The following is an 18,380-nucleotide window of genomic DNA, read 5'->3' as shown; positions in this document are numbered from 1 at the left end:
ATCGCATTCAGCCATCCTGCCCAACACACTTAGTAAAATTCATAATTGACGACACATCGTTTGATGCGATGGTGCAATCCTCGATGGTGTGTTATTGTCAAATATTGTTTGTTTTTTAATCTCCATCGCGGACCGGACGTCATACGGAGGCCGCCATTACAGATGCGCAGAACGGTTGCGCAAGACACGTCAGCTATATAAAGAGCGAGAGTTCAGTTCTCCACCTATTAGTTTCAATTCACAGTTTAATTAGCAGTTTCAATCAGCAAATAACAAAATGCGTATTACAGGTAATATTTTATTTCACAACACTTTGCCTTGTTCCTTTCGTCTCTGCTGTTCATTTCAAACACGCTCCATACGACCGCAATGCTCTTGTATCAGACGCTCGCTCGATCACCTGCTAGTTTGCCGTCTGTCACAATGTACCCTACACAAATCCGAAACATTTGTTGCGGCTCCGAGTCACGACGAGGGGCAAGTTTTGGTTTCCAAGGTTGTTTTTATTCCTCTTCAACGTATCTCCCATACAGAGCCGCCTCATTCCCCTGCGCACGGAGCGCGGTGGTGCGTTTAGGGGCAGTCGGAGAAATCAACGCCAACAAAAAAAATGACATCCAGCCTAGTTAAGACCATACCAAAGACTTTAAAAATGGGACCCATTGCCTCCCTGCGTGTGTGACGATCTTTGGGACTTAAAAAAAAAAAAATTTAAAAAAAATTTAAATTTTTTTTTTAAAAATTCATAAAAATTGGGTGCGTATTATACATGGGTACAAGCTTTTTTCCAGCATCAGCATGCCATTGTTAGGGGTGCGTACTATACATGGGGGCGCACTATACACGGAAAAAAACGGTAAGTCCTGTCTGCCTCTCACACCCTGTCGGATCATGGTTGTCTTGATGTCTTTTTGGTTCCTGTCTTTACCGAGTCTGTTTCTGTTTGCCATCCCTGTCGGTCAGTCTGTGATGTTATCAGTTTGCCTTTTGAGTTCCCTTCAATAAACCCTGGTCCAAGCTGCATTTGGTCGCCCTGCTCCATCCGATCCGTGACATTATGTATATGTAGTCCCTCGTTTATCGCGGATAATTGGTTCCAGGCGATGTAGAGAAAATATATTGTTACAATATCTATAAAAGACTTTTATGAACCTTTATTGTATTTTATTGTATTTTTAAACACAGTATATTGTACTTTTAAATGCTTTTTGTATTCTTAAACAATTTAGTAAACATTTTAAAGTCAAACTGATTTTCATAAGAATTCTTTATTTAAATAAATAGACATAAGTCATAAGACATAAACATAAGTCATCGATCGAGACAACAAAATACATTTGCTGGTGACCGTTAGTCGCCGTGGTGCTGCGTAACGGCTACTCGTACGATGCGAGGCAAACTTAAAGGAGCGCGCCGGAGCTGTCAATCAAACGGCGCGCACACAAAGCAAACCGCGATCGGACAAACGGCACAACAGTGGACAGTGGTAACAATGAAATGTAGTATATACTCACTTTGTGTCAAAGACGCACACGATCACAGCAACATACTCAGTCGATTATGAGCGCGCCGGAGGTGTCAATCAAACGGCGAGCACACTAAGCAAACCGCGATCGGACAACACGATCGCAGCAATATACTCAGTCGATACCAGCAACCTTTAACTTACCGCTGCGCAAAAGTGAAAATGGGAATACGGTGCGTGTATGTATGCGTTTTTTATATATATATATATATATATATATATATATATATATATATATATATATATATATATATATATATATATATATATATATATATATATATATATATATATATATATATATATATATATATATATATATATATATATATATATATATATATATATATATATATATATATATATTGTATTTTCAGCAACCATTTCAATATCAGTGATAATTGGATCGGAATTACTTTACAACGTGCATTTAGTGTCTACTTTGCAATTTCTGATATAACCAAGCGAGGCGCTTTTAAAAATTTTAACAATATGTAACTTTATCTAACTCGTTCCTTGTCAAGTCTGCAACTGCTTGGTTGAATTAGCCCGGCCCATCTGGTGCAGCAAATGTCCCAACTCACCAGGGAGCATGGGGAGGGAGAGGAGAAGAGGAGTAGGAGGAAGAGGAGAAGGAGGAGGTAGCCGAAGCGGAGGGAGCGAAGGGGGTCGGATTGAAAACAGACCAGCAGCCCTGATGATCTCAACACCACCGCATGTCCTCGCAGCAACTGTCCGCAAAACCCCATCTAAGTTAATTTTGCTCCTGCTAACTTTGACCAAAACGCTCGCGACTGTTGGCGGAAAGGAGCAAAGAGCGAGGGCATCTTTTTGGTGAGGGGAGAGGATGGCTTGGAAGAAAAAGTTGAACACGACTTCTTCTGTTCCGCTTTGAGGAAGGCTGCACATTTTTGCTGTGGTTAAAAACTTCTCCGAAACTTTGTACATGGAGTTTGGCGTCACACTCGAAGACGCCAGTTAGCGCCGTGTTTATTCTTTCAGCTGTGGGACTGGATTCCCGGAGCAATCGGACAGTCAAAGTTAACATCGGACAAAAAGAAGAGGGAGCGCAACAGCTTCAAAGTGAAAAGATAACGACGGTGGAGGTAAGGAAAAGTTTGTAGTGATGCTGACAGCAGCATATCTTGAAATGAAGTCACTTTCACGTTGCTTTCTTTTGTCGCGATTACGTCTTTTGCGCATGTATTCACATTTCAAATAGTTAGAAAGTGTTCTGCTGCTAGGTGCCATCCTCATACACTCTATACACCATAATACTCGTTCTTTTTCGTCTCGACGGCAGATGGGGAATGCAGCTTCACATCTTTTTTTTTTTTTTGCACTTTGAACTTATCTGACACCGGAATCCCACAAACATTTCGTTTGCAACTTGATCCATATGAGAAAAGATGTGATCAGAAATGTCGGCGCCAATGCCCGCATGTAGTGTAATTTAAATTACAAAAATGAAAACGGTTACACTTGTTTCCACTCAAATGGGAACGTTTACTGCAAGTTTTCATCATCTATGTTATAATATTAAAGCCTCCTAAAAGAAGAAGTGTCATTCAAAGTTTTTTAGTAAGTTGGCATGAAAAAGAATAAGAGTAATAATATTATCACAGTCCCTAATCCCAACGCTACTAAGCCAAAAATAAATAAACATCAGTGTGTGGGGAATGCAGTAGCAGCAACACATACTGCATCACAGAGCTGTAGGATATGTACTTACTTATTGTTGAAAGATTCAAAGTTTACTGTTTGCTCTTCAGCCTGAGCAGTCAACAAACACTTGACGTCTTTGTGGGCCCCTTTAGCACCTTATATTTGCTGTTGGCTTTACTATTATCTCTTAGGCACTGCTTAATGACCTTCAAACTCATCTTTGGGCTTATGGCTTTCAGTTTTTATCTAGATGTAAATGTCAAGTTATTTAATATTTAAAATGTATTTTAAGGCATTTAACATATGGGTTTCAATCAGACTGCTCACATATAAAGAAACCATCTGAACACGATTGGCTACATCGTACTGAAAATAATTTCCTTGTGTTCTCAAGACATTTCTCATAAAGTTTGGAAGTAGTTTCTGGGAAAAAAAAGTATTTTTTACTGTTTTCCATACGCAGCTGTACCATTCCCCTCAAGAAAACCAGCTTTGGCACAACATTTCCAGCTAATACTAGTAATAATAATTAAATAAACAGTCAATGGAAATGCAATTAAAAAAACGTAACCTACCATTACATAACTTAGTATATGCGACTTTTTTTAAATCAAGAGAATGTGTGTTTTCCACTTCACATGATGACATCCCTAGTCAGGGCCGAGGTGATTTGCATGAGTGAAAAAAAGAGTTTTAGTGCATTTGCCTATTGTGAGGAATGAAGGGTTCCAGCAGTTAAAGCCTACTGGGAGTGAAAGGAGTAAAGAATGGCTGAGCCTATTCAGCTCATTCAGTCTCAGTTTGGGGGCTCTGCTCTGCAGCGTTCAGAGGCCTATAGTGGTCATGTCACTTTCATCTTTGCAGGCCAGCCTTTTTATGTGTGTGTGTGTGTGTGTGTGTGCGTGTGTGCGTGCGTGCGCATTGGATGTGTATGTACTGTATGTTGCCGTAGCCCCTATTTTCACACATCAGTGCTTTACACATATCACGCTGTATTGATCAACTCCATTTTCTTGTCTATTTTGGGGGAAAAAGGTATGGAGGCTCTGCTTGTTATGAGCCTATGTGCCAGTTGAAGACAAGTGAGAGGAGGCGGAACCACTTTTTTTTTAAAGCAAATACCGATGAAGTCTAGCGTACAGGGATAGAGAGGAGGGTTAGAGGAGCGGGTGAACACTATGTGACTCTAGGTGGGGGAGGAGCACCCTCTTTTACTACAACCACCCACTCCTGCTGAGTGACCTCAAAAGGAGAAGGAAGGAGAAGGCGTTCAAACCCAACCCATGTCTATCTTCTACTTACCTCATTGAGTTAAGTCACGGTGCTCTACCAATGAAGCCATTCAGTGACCATTGCATAAAAATACAGCTCATGTAGAGTTGTTGAGGCCTCCGTGGTTTGTTGTAAAATTATTTGCAGTGACATTTTACGCATAGAAATGCAGGTCATTTCCACCTTTTTCCCTCCAACTTCAGTTTTACAGAGGTAAAGTCTGTTGTTCGTTTTTTTTAGTAGTTGTAGGGTGGAAACATTTGGTATAGAATCGTTTTTCTAGTTTCCTTTATTTGTTTAAATTACAAAAGTTTAAACATTAGTTGTTGCCTTGAAGGTTAATGCAACTGGCTGAGTTCTATATTCAGAGCACAAGTTAATTAGGAAGCGCCTTTGTGTGAAAATCTAACATTTGGGCATTTGTGAGCTACAGTTTCATTTTTACAAACCATGATGACTGATATAAAACATTCATTGAGAATCTTTCATCATCATTCATTGAGAAAAACTAAAGCCACATAGTTAGTAAACATTTTATGAGTTTAAAATACAGTATAGACAAGACGGAGCACCACATGTATATACATGTACAGGAGCAAACCAACGAGCCTGGGATGACCACAAGGAGAGTGACAAGAAGAATCCATCACAGTCGACTCTTAAGTCTGGAGTTAAGCTAGGGAGGAAAGTGGAAGAGTGAGCAGGAGATTGTTGCTTACATTCATCTGTAGAGCACTTCACTGAATTCTGTCCCCTTTGCTTTTGGCATGTGGACAGCAATGGACAAGCCTTGCTTGTTTTAGCGCCTGTTGTTTCACTCTCCTCAAGAAGTGCTTCTCATTCTTCCTCAAGTGTGAAGTTAAATAGACACCCATCATATCCTGGATGGGGAGACTTGAGGTAGAGAGTGAGGTTGAACACATTTAACCCTCTCCTACTTCCACCTCATTACCCTAGAGCAGTGATGAGAGAGCACTCCAGCCCCGGAAGAGAAACTGAGATCCGACAGCATTGTACCACTGCCAGGAAAATAGCAATAATGGGTGAAAAAAGGTCCTTGGAATACATTGTCTCTAACTGAAGGGTAGTGTGCATTTGACAAGCTAAGCTGTGTACTTAATTCAAAACCACCACAAAAAAGGTAATCAGGAAAAATGTCATGACGATAACGTTTTTTTTTTTTATACAGCATATGAAGCATTGTGTCATCACAATAAACTAAAAGGGTCTGAACCGCAGGTGCTGACCAAAATTTGCGCAAACTCTCTGTACTTGCGTGTTGAATTAACGCAATTTCATCAGCAACCTCATCATTGTCTATTGGCTTACAAAAGAACAATGATGACTGCAGCTCTAAAAGTCTTTTGGGGAAATCCTGCCCAGGTCATGGGAGGTCAGGTAGTTCGTCAAAGGGGGATGGTAAGACACATTTCATTATCTCAACACAAGATTAACTCTTCGGACAATGGACAATGGAAAGTGTTCTTAGGTCCTTGTCCTCTTTCAAAATAGGGGGTAAATCTAATCAATAACATTTATATGTATTGTTCAGATTTTATATCTCAATTGTTTTGTTCCCGCAAGTTAAAAAGAAGCATTTGCTCAATAAAAGCAAACAAGAAAGCTTGATGTCATGGAACATAAATATGTTGCTGATTTCATAACATGAGTTGAATTCCGGTTAGCAGACTTTTTTTCATAATCTGTTGGATGTGAATTAATAGTTTACCATCTACTAATTAAGTGAACTTGTTAGTCATTTTCTCCCACAAAGTTAGTCACTGTGGCTCTACTCTGCTAATGTTAGTCTTACACTGACAGCATAGAAAATTCATTACACACCGGCCAGACTTTGCATTGTCCTCACAATTCATATTTTACGTACAAATTAGGGTTGCATGATATTGGAAAAACATGTGATATGCAATATGGATGTTAAATACAGTGCTAGATACCAGGGCTGTGGACTCGGACTCGGGGACTCGGACTCGGTCGGACTCGGTCATTTTTGCCGGACTCGGATTCGGTGCTGATTTTGACCGAGTCCACCGAGTCCAACGATAAAAAAAAATACGTTCAATTTTATTTACATGATGCTGCTGAGAATGCGCATAGGAATACTGTCCACAGCCCTGCTTGCTTGTTATGAAGACAAATTTAGTTGTTGCGTGCGCGCCCGCCTGCCTGCGTGCGTGCACGTACAAGACCCACAATGCCCCGCGCGCAGCCAAGATGGAAGAACCCGGGAGCAGCGAGAGAACAATGTTTTGCCTCTAGATTTGGGGGGGAAACGGAGCGTAAGTTCCGATCAATGCGGCCACGTTGAGTTGCACTTCGGCTAATGTTTACATTATGTACCAATGTCGAGGACGATTATGTCACACAGCTTATATCATTGATGTGTTTCGATAGTTGTGGGGTTGTCACTAATTATTTGTGTTTAGATAAATGTCTGAGCTATAATGGTGTAATTAATGATTAAAACTTGAATTTATCTGTTTATTGTATTTGTTTATATGTTTAATAAAGACAAAGCCATCACAAAACTGTTGTAATTATTTAGATTTTGATCTAAATTAGCCTTGAATAAAGACTAAGCAGTCACATGAATTAACAGAAAAAATGGACAGTCGGACTCGGACTCGTGGTCAAGAGGCCGGACTCGGACTCGGTGCAAAAATCCGACCGAGTCCACAGCCCTGCTAGATACTATTTTTGTGATATTTGTTGTTGGCAAGGAATTTGTTTATTCTTTATTTATTCTTTATATTGACCAATTTATTTGACTTTTCCATAGTTGTGTTGTATTATATGTTAAAATAAAATAAATCAATGATCAAATGAGCAAAAGTTAGCCTTATTTGTCAATCATTAATTAAAAAATCAATATCTATCGGCCAATATGAAATACTTATATCGTGATGTACTTTTCTGTCATATCGCCGAGCCCTAGTCGATGTCTGATGTGGGAATATTCTGAAATGAAATCGGTTCATGTGTGATGTGTACATATTAGTCACACACAAACACACTATTGTGTGGCGCCTCCAACATATTCACTCATACTCAATCTGATGCAGTAGAAGAGACTGGGGCCTTTCCTTAAGTGTTTGACAACAAAATGCCAAAAGCCATATGCATGAGTTATGATTTATACTGAGGCCTTTCATTGAAACAGCCAGAATGCAGCCTTAGGAGCTGTACAGATGGGATTTATTTCTGTAGTGCATCTATATGTTGGGAGAGACTATATTCAAATTTTTACTGATGACGTGCCAGGCCACAGACGCCTCTTGGATGGATGCTCGAGACTAGAGATGAGAGAGCTATAGTTACACTTGGATGTACAGTAGACATGTGGTTGTCTTTAGCGACCAAGTCCTCAGACTTTAGCTTCCATCCTAAAAACATGACTGTTGCTGGAGTTATCTTGTCTCCCTGCTTCGAGGCAAATGAGATTTGCTTATGTGAGGCTAGAACAAGGGTGGGCAAACTTTTTGACTCGCGGGCCGAACCGGGTTCTAAATTTGGACCGGAGGGCCGAACCAGAAGCAGATGGACGTAGTGTTTGTGTGAAGTAATATAAGCGACCTGTAAAGGTCATTGCATAAAATATTTTGGCCTTTAGTAGGTAGTAAAGCATGGCAATTCAAAAAAAGCTTTTTGAAAACAAATGCATTTATTAACAGAATTAAAAAAAAAATGTCACCAAAAAACTACTATCAGTGATTCTCATTAAATCACACTGTTATTACGAATAATTTAAAAATATTTACGAATTTCCATCAGTTCAGCGCCTGCCAGTCAGATTTATGAAAGATGTTTATCTTATGAGATCACATCAAACGGCAAACATTCTGACCAAATATCATCTTGAAGAATCGGTGAAAGCATACATCCAAATAAAGTACCGGTAATCAAAACGGCAACACGGTGAGGGGTATCTGAAAATCAGAGCAGAGTTTTAACTCACAAACACCTGGTAACAGAGGTGAGGAAACGGGAAACACTTCCTTAAAGTAACCCTTAAGAATTTTACAGTTTAAGATTAGTCGCAAACAGGTGGTGCATCAATATTCTTGAGCATACTGCATTGTTTGAAAATGAGAATGGTCGCTAGTTTCAATCCCTGCTATGTGTACAAATCATATTCAAAATGCATTTTTTTACAACAAACTTGAGAGCCTCCCCTTCATTTTCAGTGGGAACAGTGTTGTTGGTCTCCCTTTTTTGCTAGTGCGTCATAGTCTGGAGTAAAATTTGTTGTGGCAATCCTTAGGAGAGATCCGATCTGTGACGGGTTGATGTTGATGTTCATGTGGCTGAACGTCACGTCGCGTACGTCGAGCCAAATTGGCCACTCTTTTTTAACCACTCGGCACTGTGTCCACCTTGCTTTTCCTTGGACGACTCATTTTAATAGAAAGATTACAGGGGAAGGTTTGTGGGTGGCTTTAGCGTAAAACTGTATTTGAAGGCTCAGCGCGCGAATTACAAGAATGCTGTCGTCACAGCCCACGCTCTAAAGTCGGAACTGATACAAATAGAGCGCGAGTGCGCCATGTCCGTACTACTGAGTACGTACACACACTTGTGAGAGTGCACCGAGCTTTCTGACACGGCTTCCGGTAGTAAATCTTCCCCATCTACTGGGGAAACGCAGTCATTGCACGCAAAATGACCAAAAGAAAAGTTTAATAATACAATTTATTCAGGGTTGGCGGGCCGGATTAAACGGTCCCGTGGGCCGGATGTGGCCCGCGGGCCGTAGTTTGCCCACCACTGGGCTAGAACTTCATTGGGAGATGTTGAATGAATGTTACATGATTTATCTCTGTTGTTTCACATGTAAGAATTTCTGGCACAACTTAGAAGTGACAAAAATTGATCTCAAAGAACATTCCAAGGAAAACATGGACAATGGTAGACCTAAATGCTGTCTTTTGCTCAGAGGTGAATGGTGTCTTTATTTTATTTATGTGTATTTATTGTTTTCAAACAGCTCTATTAAAGGAAAAAATCTAACTTGCAAAAAGGCTAAATTAAATTATGCTTATTTTAAATTATGCGTCTTATTTCGTATTAATTCAATGAATCAAGAAACTTTGTCATACTGCACATTTAAACATGAGATGGCACAAAATTATTATCTGAGGTCCCAGATTTAGCCCAATAAATTGCAGAAAGAGGCCCGTGAATAAAAAACCCCATCAGAATTAAAGTAAATAATTATAGCTGTGATCCTGCAAAAAGGAAAATAAAACTACACATTACAGCCAAACCAAATAAAAGCCTAGATCCAAAATACATATTAGACATTGCTCAAGACATAATTCAAGTGTCAAAGCCAGCTACTATGTGTAGTTTTTTGTATCTTTGAATTACCTTATTGGCCCGAATATAAGAGGACCCTGATTATAAGACGACCTCCTCTTTTTCAAGACTCAAGTTTGAAAAAATACTTTTTGAACACCAAAATTAATTTTTATACAGAAAATAATTACAGTACATCTGAAACAAATTAATATAACGATATATTTAAGGAAGGCGGCTCGGTGGGGCACTGGGTAGCACGTCCGCCTCACAGTTAGGAGGGTGCGGGTTCGATTCCACCTCCGGCCCTCCCTGTGTGGAGTTTGCATGTTCTCCCCGGGCCCGCGTGGGTTTTCTCTGGGCACTCCGGTTTCCTCCCACATCCCAAAAACATGCTTGGTAGGCTGATTGAAGACTCCAAATTGTCCCTAGGTATGAGTGTGAGTGCAAATGGTTGTTTGTCTCTGTGTGCCCTGCGATTGGCTGGCAACCGGTTCAGGGTGTCCCCCGCCTACTGCCCGATGACGGCTGGGATAGGCTCCAGCGCCCCCGCGACCCCCGTGGGGCCTAAGCGGTTCAGAAAATGGATGGATGGATGGAATATATTTAAGAGAAAAAGCATGTTATGGCTTCTGGTTTTTGAAATGTAATTAAACCAATCTACTGTGATAAAACAACAAAATTGCAATAACTGCATTAACCATCAAAGTGAAGTCTAACTGTAACTGTTGTCTTGAAGTAAATCTGAATAAGGAAAAACATTGCAATAAAATAATGCAAACTGCTACCGCTATTATTGGGGAGCCTGAGGAGTGTATAGGGGGTTGGCTCGGAAGGTTATGCTCTTTTTGCCCCCGGGTGTCGGTCAGTACACAGGAAGGAAGACGTGGTTCAGTTTTGATTGCTTTACTGAATTATTGACAAAAAAGTAACAGGCACTGTGGCTCATAGGGCCTTACAGGCAAACTGGCAAAAGGGTATATTGGTTGTAAGGATGTGAGAGCAGGTGTGTGTAGTGTACATGGGTGAGTCTTTGGGTGTGTGAATGTGATTCTTGTGGGTGTGATTATTGTATGAAGGGTGGGGGGGGGGGGGCGTGTGCGCGTGTGTGTGTGCGTGCGTGCGTGTGTGTGTGTGTGGGGTGTGTGGTTCTGCAACAGACAGAAACCTCTGACGTCACACAACAGGACAGCACACATTACATAACTGACTGGACGTAACGGTTCCACTATACAAAATAACCATAAATGAAATACTCTCGGCAACACACCAAACATAAGTCATCGAGACAACAAAATACATTTGCAGGCGACCGTTAGTCGCCGTGCCGCTGCGTAACGGCTACTCGTACAATGACGTAAAGGAGCGCGCCGAAGCTATAAATCAAACGGTGGACGCACAAAACAAACCGCGATCGGACAAACGGCACAACAGTAGACAGTAGCAACAATGAAATGTATATACTCACTTTGTGTCTAAGATGCAAACGATCACAGCAACACACTCAGTCGATACCAGCTACTTTTAACTTACCGCTGCGCACAAGCTCCAACAACCGCGATAAGCTGAGGTAACTCACACGAGACTTAAGGCACGGGGACGTAACTGTCCAACATTTTAACATCTACATAGGAACCATTCTAACAGTTTCTCCATTTTCTGTTATCTCTTCTCTTATTTTCTTCTCTTTTATTTCTTACCGCTATTTTTTATTTGTCTTCTTTGTGCTACCGCTATTTTTATTCTTCCTGACAGGGGTACGCCTGGAAAGTTCAGCATTCACGTTAAATATATCTGGCGCCATCTAGCGTTGTGAATGGGTATAATGTCTAGTCCCCGAATGTAAGACGACCCCCACTTTTTCAGTCTTATTTCAATGCAAAAAACACCGTCTTATATTCGGGCCGATACGGTAATAAGGATTAATAGAGTTTTCAACAAGATGGCTGGTATGTACACTGTGTTGATACCTTGTCACCAACAAATACGAAAACATCCTGAACTTACAGTCCACGCAAATCAAACATCACATTTTCACCTAATGTGAATATTTTGAAATTTGCACATCTGTGCTCTTTGAATGTGAACCAGTTTTTCATACAATGACAATAAAGTTAACATGTACTGTATTGCTGTGATCAAAGTATTTTTAAACTATATTCTTTTCATTTTGTTGTAAAAAAGAACTTGGTGTATATCAAGCCAGCTCAGCATGATACTCGTCTAAATGAGTTAAAATGACTGCAGTCGATTCCACCTGGTGGCCTCACAGTTACTGTTGTCACAGATGACCACCAATACAATACCAAAAACTTTAAAATGTCTCTGTCAGCAAACTCCTCAGATCTGACTTGGGAGTGGAAACAGCTGAGCCAAAGCTCTCACAAGAATTCCTAACTGAGTGATAAATTCACTGCAATAACAAGGGTAAATACTAAAGTGATACATGAGAGAGAAATTGTCTGGTGTCAGGCATTCTAAAAATATAGCTTTCTGACATCTAGAAAAGATTTTTACACAAAGAAGATTTTGCTTTTGTTTTTTAACAGCTGAGAAAGTTTGGGATTGAGTGTGAACTACACTCAATCAAGATGAATGACTAGGGCCAAATGTTTCAGCAAGCTTGAGTCAGTAGTGTGCAATGTAGCACCAGTGACAGATGTAACTGTTAACACGCAACCAAAGGGTTATTTAAGTGTTAAGTCAGCTGTTACATTCTTTAGAGCATGTTCACTTTGTTAAACCTCATACAAATTTGTGGATACAGTTTTGTTAAGGGCATTTTCTGCTCCAGTTTGGACTCAGTTTACTTTGATTCGGTCTTAGCACTTTCTTCGAAGAGTACACCTCTTTGTTAATGTACTGCAATTATTTTCCATGAACCACCAACAACAGTTGCCAATAGGTTATTGCCAATTTCGGTGTAAAATCATTGTCAAGAGACTGACATGTTCGGGCTCTCCTGTCAGACATGTTTTGACCTGAATGTAGTATACGCGTGCCAGAACGCAGACACGTACGTTTGTACTTCTCACGCAATACCGTAATTTGACATCCAATTTGTATAATTTGTAAAAAGAAAATCAATACGGGTTAATGTAAGTAGATGGTATCATATGGAACAGCTCGAGAAATAATATAAGTTCATATCATAGTTGTATTGACTACAATTACCATGGAGTAAAAATAAACAAATAATGGCTTTATAATTTGTTTCAATGGACTAAAAGTGCAATTCTAGGAATATGATTTGAAGCTGCACCTTGTGCTGCCGGTATTCACAAGCTTCTAACTCATAAATTGAAGAAGTCTATAGTCAAGATTTCGTCAATTCAAACATTTTATGCCGACGTCAAGGTTTCAGACTGTAATTGAGAATGAAGGAAGCTCTTTTTTGTTACTTAACAGTTGAATTCAGTTTTTTTCCTGGACTTCACAGCTAATGTCCTATTTATATAAAATAATATTTATAAAATAATACTGACTGTTTGACTTGGTAAACCATAAATGGTTTTATTCAGGTGTACAGTGCCATCGTGCTTACTGACGGCTGCTGCACTTTGGCATTTCCAAGTTATGATTTTTAGTTCCACAGGCAACGGTTATCAATCACTGAAATTTGTGACTTGATTCAGAATCGTTTACATCTGCATCTCTGTGCATCCTTGTCCATTCTTTGTGCGGTAGAATACTATGAGTTACACATCTGTTTTCAGTTGGTTCAGGGAGACAAAGAGATCAACTACAGGATATTGCTTTGCAGGAAAGGTTAGACTCAAGGGTGGGGTGAGAACTCATCCGTGGGGGACTTTTCGCTGCTGTTTTAGATGCCTATTACATTACATCATTACCTGCTCATTGGACTTTACACTCATCTGATTGGCTACATCGGATGGGCCGATGTTTTACAATTTATGCACATTTTGTGACTAGCTGTAATGTAAAATATCATGATATAAGTCTGAGAATCGATATTAGTAATGTCAGTCATCGAAAGCTCAAATCATGTCGCTTGCGCACTCCACTCCTGCAGACGTAATTGCAGTGTCGTCACTGTCATAGCACATGCGGTGCTGTTTTTGTGGTTTGTGTATTTTTGCTTGGAAACATCACTCAATGTTGGTTTGAGCCAGTGCTTCTCAATTATTTTGTGTAATGCCCCCCCTCCAAAAGGAGAAAATATTTCGCACCTCCCCACCTCTCCCCAGGGACTATAATATATAGTTTATAATTTCTCTGTAAAATTGTAATAAGTACATCTCTGCATAACATTGTATCCTAATTAATACGTTTTGTGGAGTCACACACGCGCCCAGTATTTGAGAAGGACAGGGCAAAGCCCACATACAGTCGTCAGAATCTACAGTTTTGATGTATGATAGCTTTTTTCCCTTGCATATTTCAGTGTAACTCAGTTGTCCACATTCATTCATTCATTCATTCATTCATTCATTCATTCATTCATTCATTTGATTAGGACAATGCACATTGATCAATACGTCAGTAAATACATCAATATAAATATGCCGGCGTTAGCATAGTTGTAAAATTTCATCCGTTGTCCTAAGGCAGGTTTGCTATCATAAAAACAAACAATAAAACATCATCAGAAAAACCAACAACAATAAAACAAACAATAAAACATAATTGAAAGTGCACACATTATAACCATACATCACAAGCACAAAATACATACAAAAGTACTTATAGTTGTGTGATTTATGTACATTTGTGAAACAAAATAAGATATACATGCAGCTGTCACTTAATGTGACTACCTCTCACTGCCATCAAAGATATGCATGCCCACGTCTTCCCATACAGGATAAGAGAACCATTAAACCTAAGAATTTTAATTAACTTCATTCTGCCATGCAAGAGTTACAGGTTGTTCTTCATTAAAATAATTCCAACTATTGTATTTAGTTGTTTATTTTTTCTATTGCATGTTTTAAAAGCAGCCACAAAAAACACCTACTCACTTATACTTGCTGATCATTGATCGGCTCCAATCCTGATCGTGTAAAGCCTACTGCTCATTGCACTGCATTCGCTAGAATTTACGAATAAGTCATCAAAGAGAGATAGCTGTACAGCGGGACTGTTTGAATCACTAATTTTAGCTAAAAAAAAGTGTCGTTGAATCACGTTGGTAGCCGGTACGAATACAATTTACAACGTGGTAAACCTTCCAACAAAGTTTTTGATTGTGGTTTTCAAATTGGTTACCAGCTTAGAACTGTCATGGCAAATATTAAACATGAACTAAAGAAGGAAGAACAAATGTAAGGTAAATTAAAGGGCTTTCATAAAATGACTATGCAGCTTTAGGCAAGGCATTCATTCTGGTCAGAGTTAGTAATTTGAGGGTATATAGTACATAAACAGCTCTATTTTGTCTAAAACATACAAGCAACACTGTGGATTCAGATATACAAGGGCGACAACTTTATCACAGTGCAATGTGGAGCTTGGTAATGGTAGAGTATTGAGTAGGATTACAATTCAGATCACAATCAACAAATTAAAATAAAATTCTGAATTCTGACTAACCAACAATCTTTTCAAAAGTCAAAAAGTCAGCTTTATTGTCAATCTCTCCACATGTCACAACACACAAAGAGACCGAAATTACGTTTTTCTCTATCCCACGGTGACGAGACACATAACACGATAGACATACATGTACGCGACACAATATAAAAACAAGAAGGCAAAAATTCTAACAATCAATAGTAAGAGTGATGAATAAATAATAAATAAACAGATAACACAATAAATAACGGAGCCAGCAAGCATAGCGCAAAAGTAAAAAACATCATAAACAAAAAGGCACAAACAATAAATAAGAGTAATAACAAATAATAAATAATAAGAGCCAGTGTGCATTCAGACAGTTCAGACAGTGAAAGTACAGGACGCTACGCAGAACGGGGGAGCGAGTTCAGGATCCTAACAGCCTGGAGTATGAAGCTGTTTGAGAGTCTGGAGGTGCGGGAGCGCAGGCTTCTGTACCTCTTCCCAGAGGGCAGAAGCTCGAACAAAGAGTGAGCGGGGTGACTCGCATCACTCACAATCGTGGTCGCCTTGCGGGTGAGATGGGAGGTGTAAATGTCCTTCAAGGAGGGGAGCGAAGCACCAGCAATCTTACCAGCCGTGTTCACTATGCGCTGCAGGGCCTTCAAGTTGTAGTCAGTGCAGCCGCCACCCCAAACAGCAATACAGCTGGAGAGGACGCTCTCAATGGTGCCGCGGTAAAATGCAGTCACGACGGCCGGAGGAGCGCTCGCTCGCCTAAGTTTCCGCAGGAAGTACAGGCGGCGCTGGGCTTTCTTTGCCAGTGATGCGGTGTTGGTGGACCAGGAGAGATCCTCACTGATGTGCACCCCCAGGAACTTGGCGCTGCTCACTCGCTCCACCACAGCACCGTCGATGGTCAGCGGCAGGTGTTGGGTGTGACCCTTCCGGAAGTCCACAACAATCTCCTTGGTCTTGTCGACGTTCAGCAGGAGGTTGTTGTCCCTGCACCACGTGGTCAGAAGGTCAACCTCCAGCCTGTATTGAGTCTCGTCTCCCTTGGTGATGAGACCCACCAGAGTCGTGTCGTCAGCAAACACAGTGGGTGATGCAGAATTAATTTATGTACGTACGTACATATATATGTGTATGTGTGTGTGTGTGTGTGTGTGTGTGTGTGTGCATGTGCATGTGTGTTTGTGTGTGTATGTATGTGTTTATTTATTTATTTGTTTGTTTGTCTATTTATCAATCAATCAATCAATCAATCAATCAATATTCTTGGTATAAGCGAAGCGAGACTAGCAAATTGAAAATGTTATTGCTCAGCACTACTGTTGCTTTTACTGTGTATATGACACCTTGAATCTGGAATTTAGCCAGTGATTGAAGAACCAGGAAATAATAAGGCTGTGTGGCAGTCTGGCAGATGTATGAGACCTAATTCACAGAACCCTGTTACTGCGACGTTTGATATTCAGAAAAGAGAATATTTAAAGAAAAATACATAAATTACATATGTTGGTGACAATGATACATACCAAATTTAATGCAAGTAAACAGCTACTAAAGTTTTTGGTAACAGCTTTAAAAGTTAGATAGTAGGTCTGGTCAGATTTCCTGATGTACACAGTATTGAGTATCAGGGCCTCGGGTAGGAACTGGATCTTGAAAAATACTTGTTCAGGGCTCTACTCAATAGTATTGACACCTGTCTGCCTGTAAATTACATGTGTCGGTTGAGGCATTCGAGGCATTCCTTTTTCACATTTAAGTGTAACCCAGAAAATGTCTCAGTTCATAGGCTGTAACGTTTGATGTGAAAGGACCATTTGAGAGCTGTCTAAAGCTATTATTCGCTATCAGCAACCCTCCTGTGAGTAGCTTGGCTTGCAAAAGAACGAGTCTATCCTCCATTTCGTGGGTTGTCACATACCAACAGCTGACACTGGGTTCTTTCAGTCGTGACCAAAACACTCCTTAACCAAGCTCAAGGTTGATCAAACCTAAACCATAGATGCAGTGAGTCTTATTCAAAGGTAAATTACAATGGCTTATCATGACTAATCCATTTGAACGGGTGCTAGGGAGCTTGGAATGTTTGACCCATCGAAAAAAGTTTTAATAATACAAAGTGCAGTCAATTCTATAATACAAAGTGCAGTCAATTCTTTGCATTATTATTAATCGGAAACAATTTGCTTTAAAACCTCAATTAAATCACCAATTAATGAAAAAGCTCAATTAAAACACAAAAACTAAAACGTAAAGTCCGTTTTGCAACAGAGGACATAAGCGCTTCTCATTCTTCAGTTTGAGTAGAAGCCAATATGATAAAGACATAAAACTATGCAAAGCAAAATATAGCTTTGTTTTGGCTTTTGGGTTTTGTTTTGATAACCTGCATACTTGTCACCTTCAGAAACCTGAGTGGAGAGGTCTGCAGGTGCTAGACCTTTGCTATTCATCTCCTGTGTTTGCCAATTGAGCAGACTGTGTAGCAGCAGTTAGCGAGTGCGTGTGTAAGATGAAATGTGTTTGTGTGTGCTGTCAGGAAAGAGTCTACCAGCATGTGGATCGCACTGACTGAAAGATAGGCAGGAAGAAAGTAAGAAGCCTGGATATCTTCAAAATGATAGCGCCTCTTTTGATCTGTGTTTTCATTCCTTTCAGTGTTGGTGAAAGGTGAGTTGGTGAACGGTAGTAGAGAGGTACACTTGAAACTGAACGAGGCTCTAAGAAAACACAGCATGTTTTGACACTAGTCTTAGGCAAAGGTGATAGGAAGTGAAAAGAAAGCAAACAAAAAGTGGAAAGAAAAAAAATTGAGATGACAATCCTCGATAAATAATCAAATGTTAGAAGGGGTTTATGAATTGTAAATTACCTGACAGTGAGTCAAGCTGGCTTTCTCATATCCACGCCAGTGAATTTCTGTTTTTTTTGGGGGGGGGGGTGCTTGACATGGGCAGGGGTGTCAAACTCAAATTCACAGTGGGCCAAAATTTTAAATTGAACAAAGCCGCGGGCCAAGGTTGAACAACTTTTTAATATGGAATCAAACAAGTTTTGATTTTACCATGAATAT

The 18,380-nt window shown here is 40.0% G+C and overlaps 1 protein-coding gene across 1 annotated transcript in view; it reads left to right on the top strand.

Moving 5' to 3' along the window:
- The first annotated feature begins 2,127 nt into the window (after positions 1–2,127).
- The window catches only part of gli2a (GLI family zinc finger 2a), a 112,289-nt gene continuing 96,036 nt past the window's right edge, over positions 2,128–18,380 (top strand). Inside the window, exons 1-2 of the mRNA XM_061286803.1 lie at positions 2,128–2,359; positions 2,528–2,631. The gene's annotated coding sequence lies outside the window, so the exon portion shown is untranslated. The remainder of the gene's footprint in view (positions 2,360–2,527; positions 2,632–18,380) is intronic.

This window comes from Syngnathus typhle, linkage group LG9 (genome assembly GCF_033458585.1).
Source record: "Syngnathus typhle isolate RoL2023-S1 ecotype Sweden linkage group LG9, RoL_Styp_1.0, whole genome shotgun sequence".
Taxonomy (NCBI): Eukaryota; Metazoa; Chordata; class Actinopteri; order Syngnathiformes; family Syngnathidae; genus Syngnathus; species Syngnathus typhle.
This window is presented reverse-complemented; position numbering and strand designations above follow the sequence as displayed.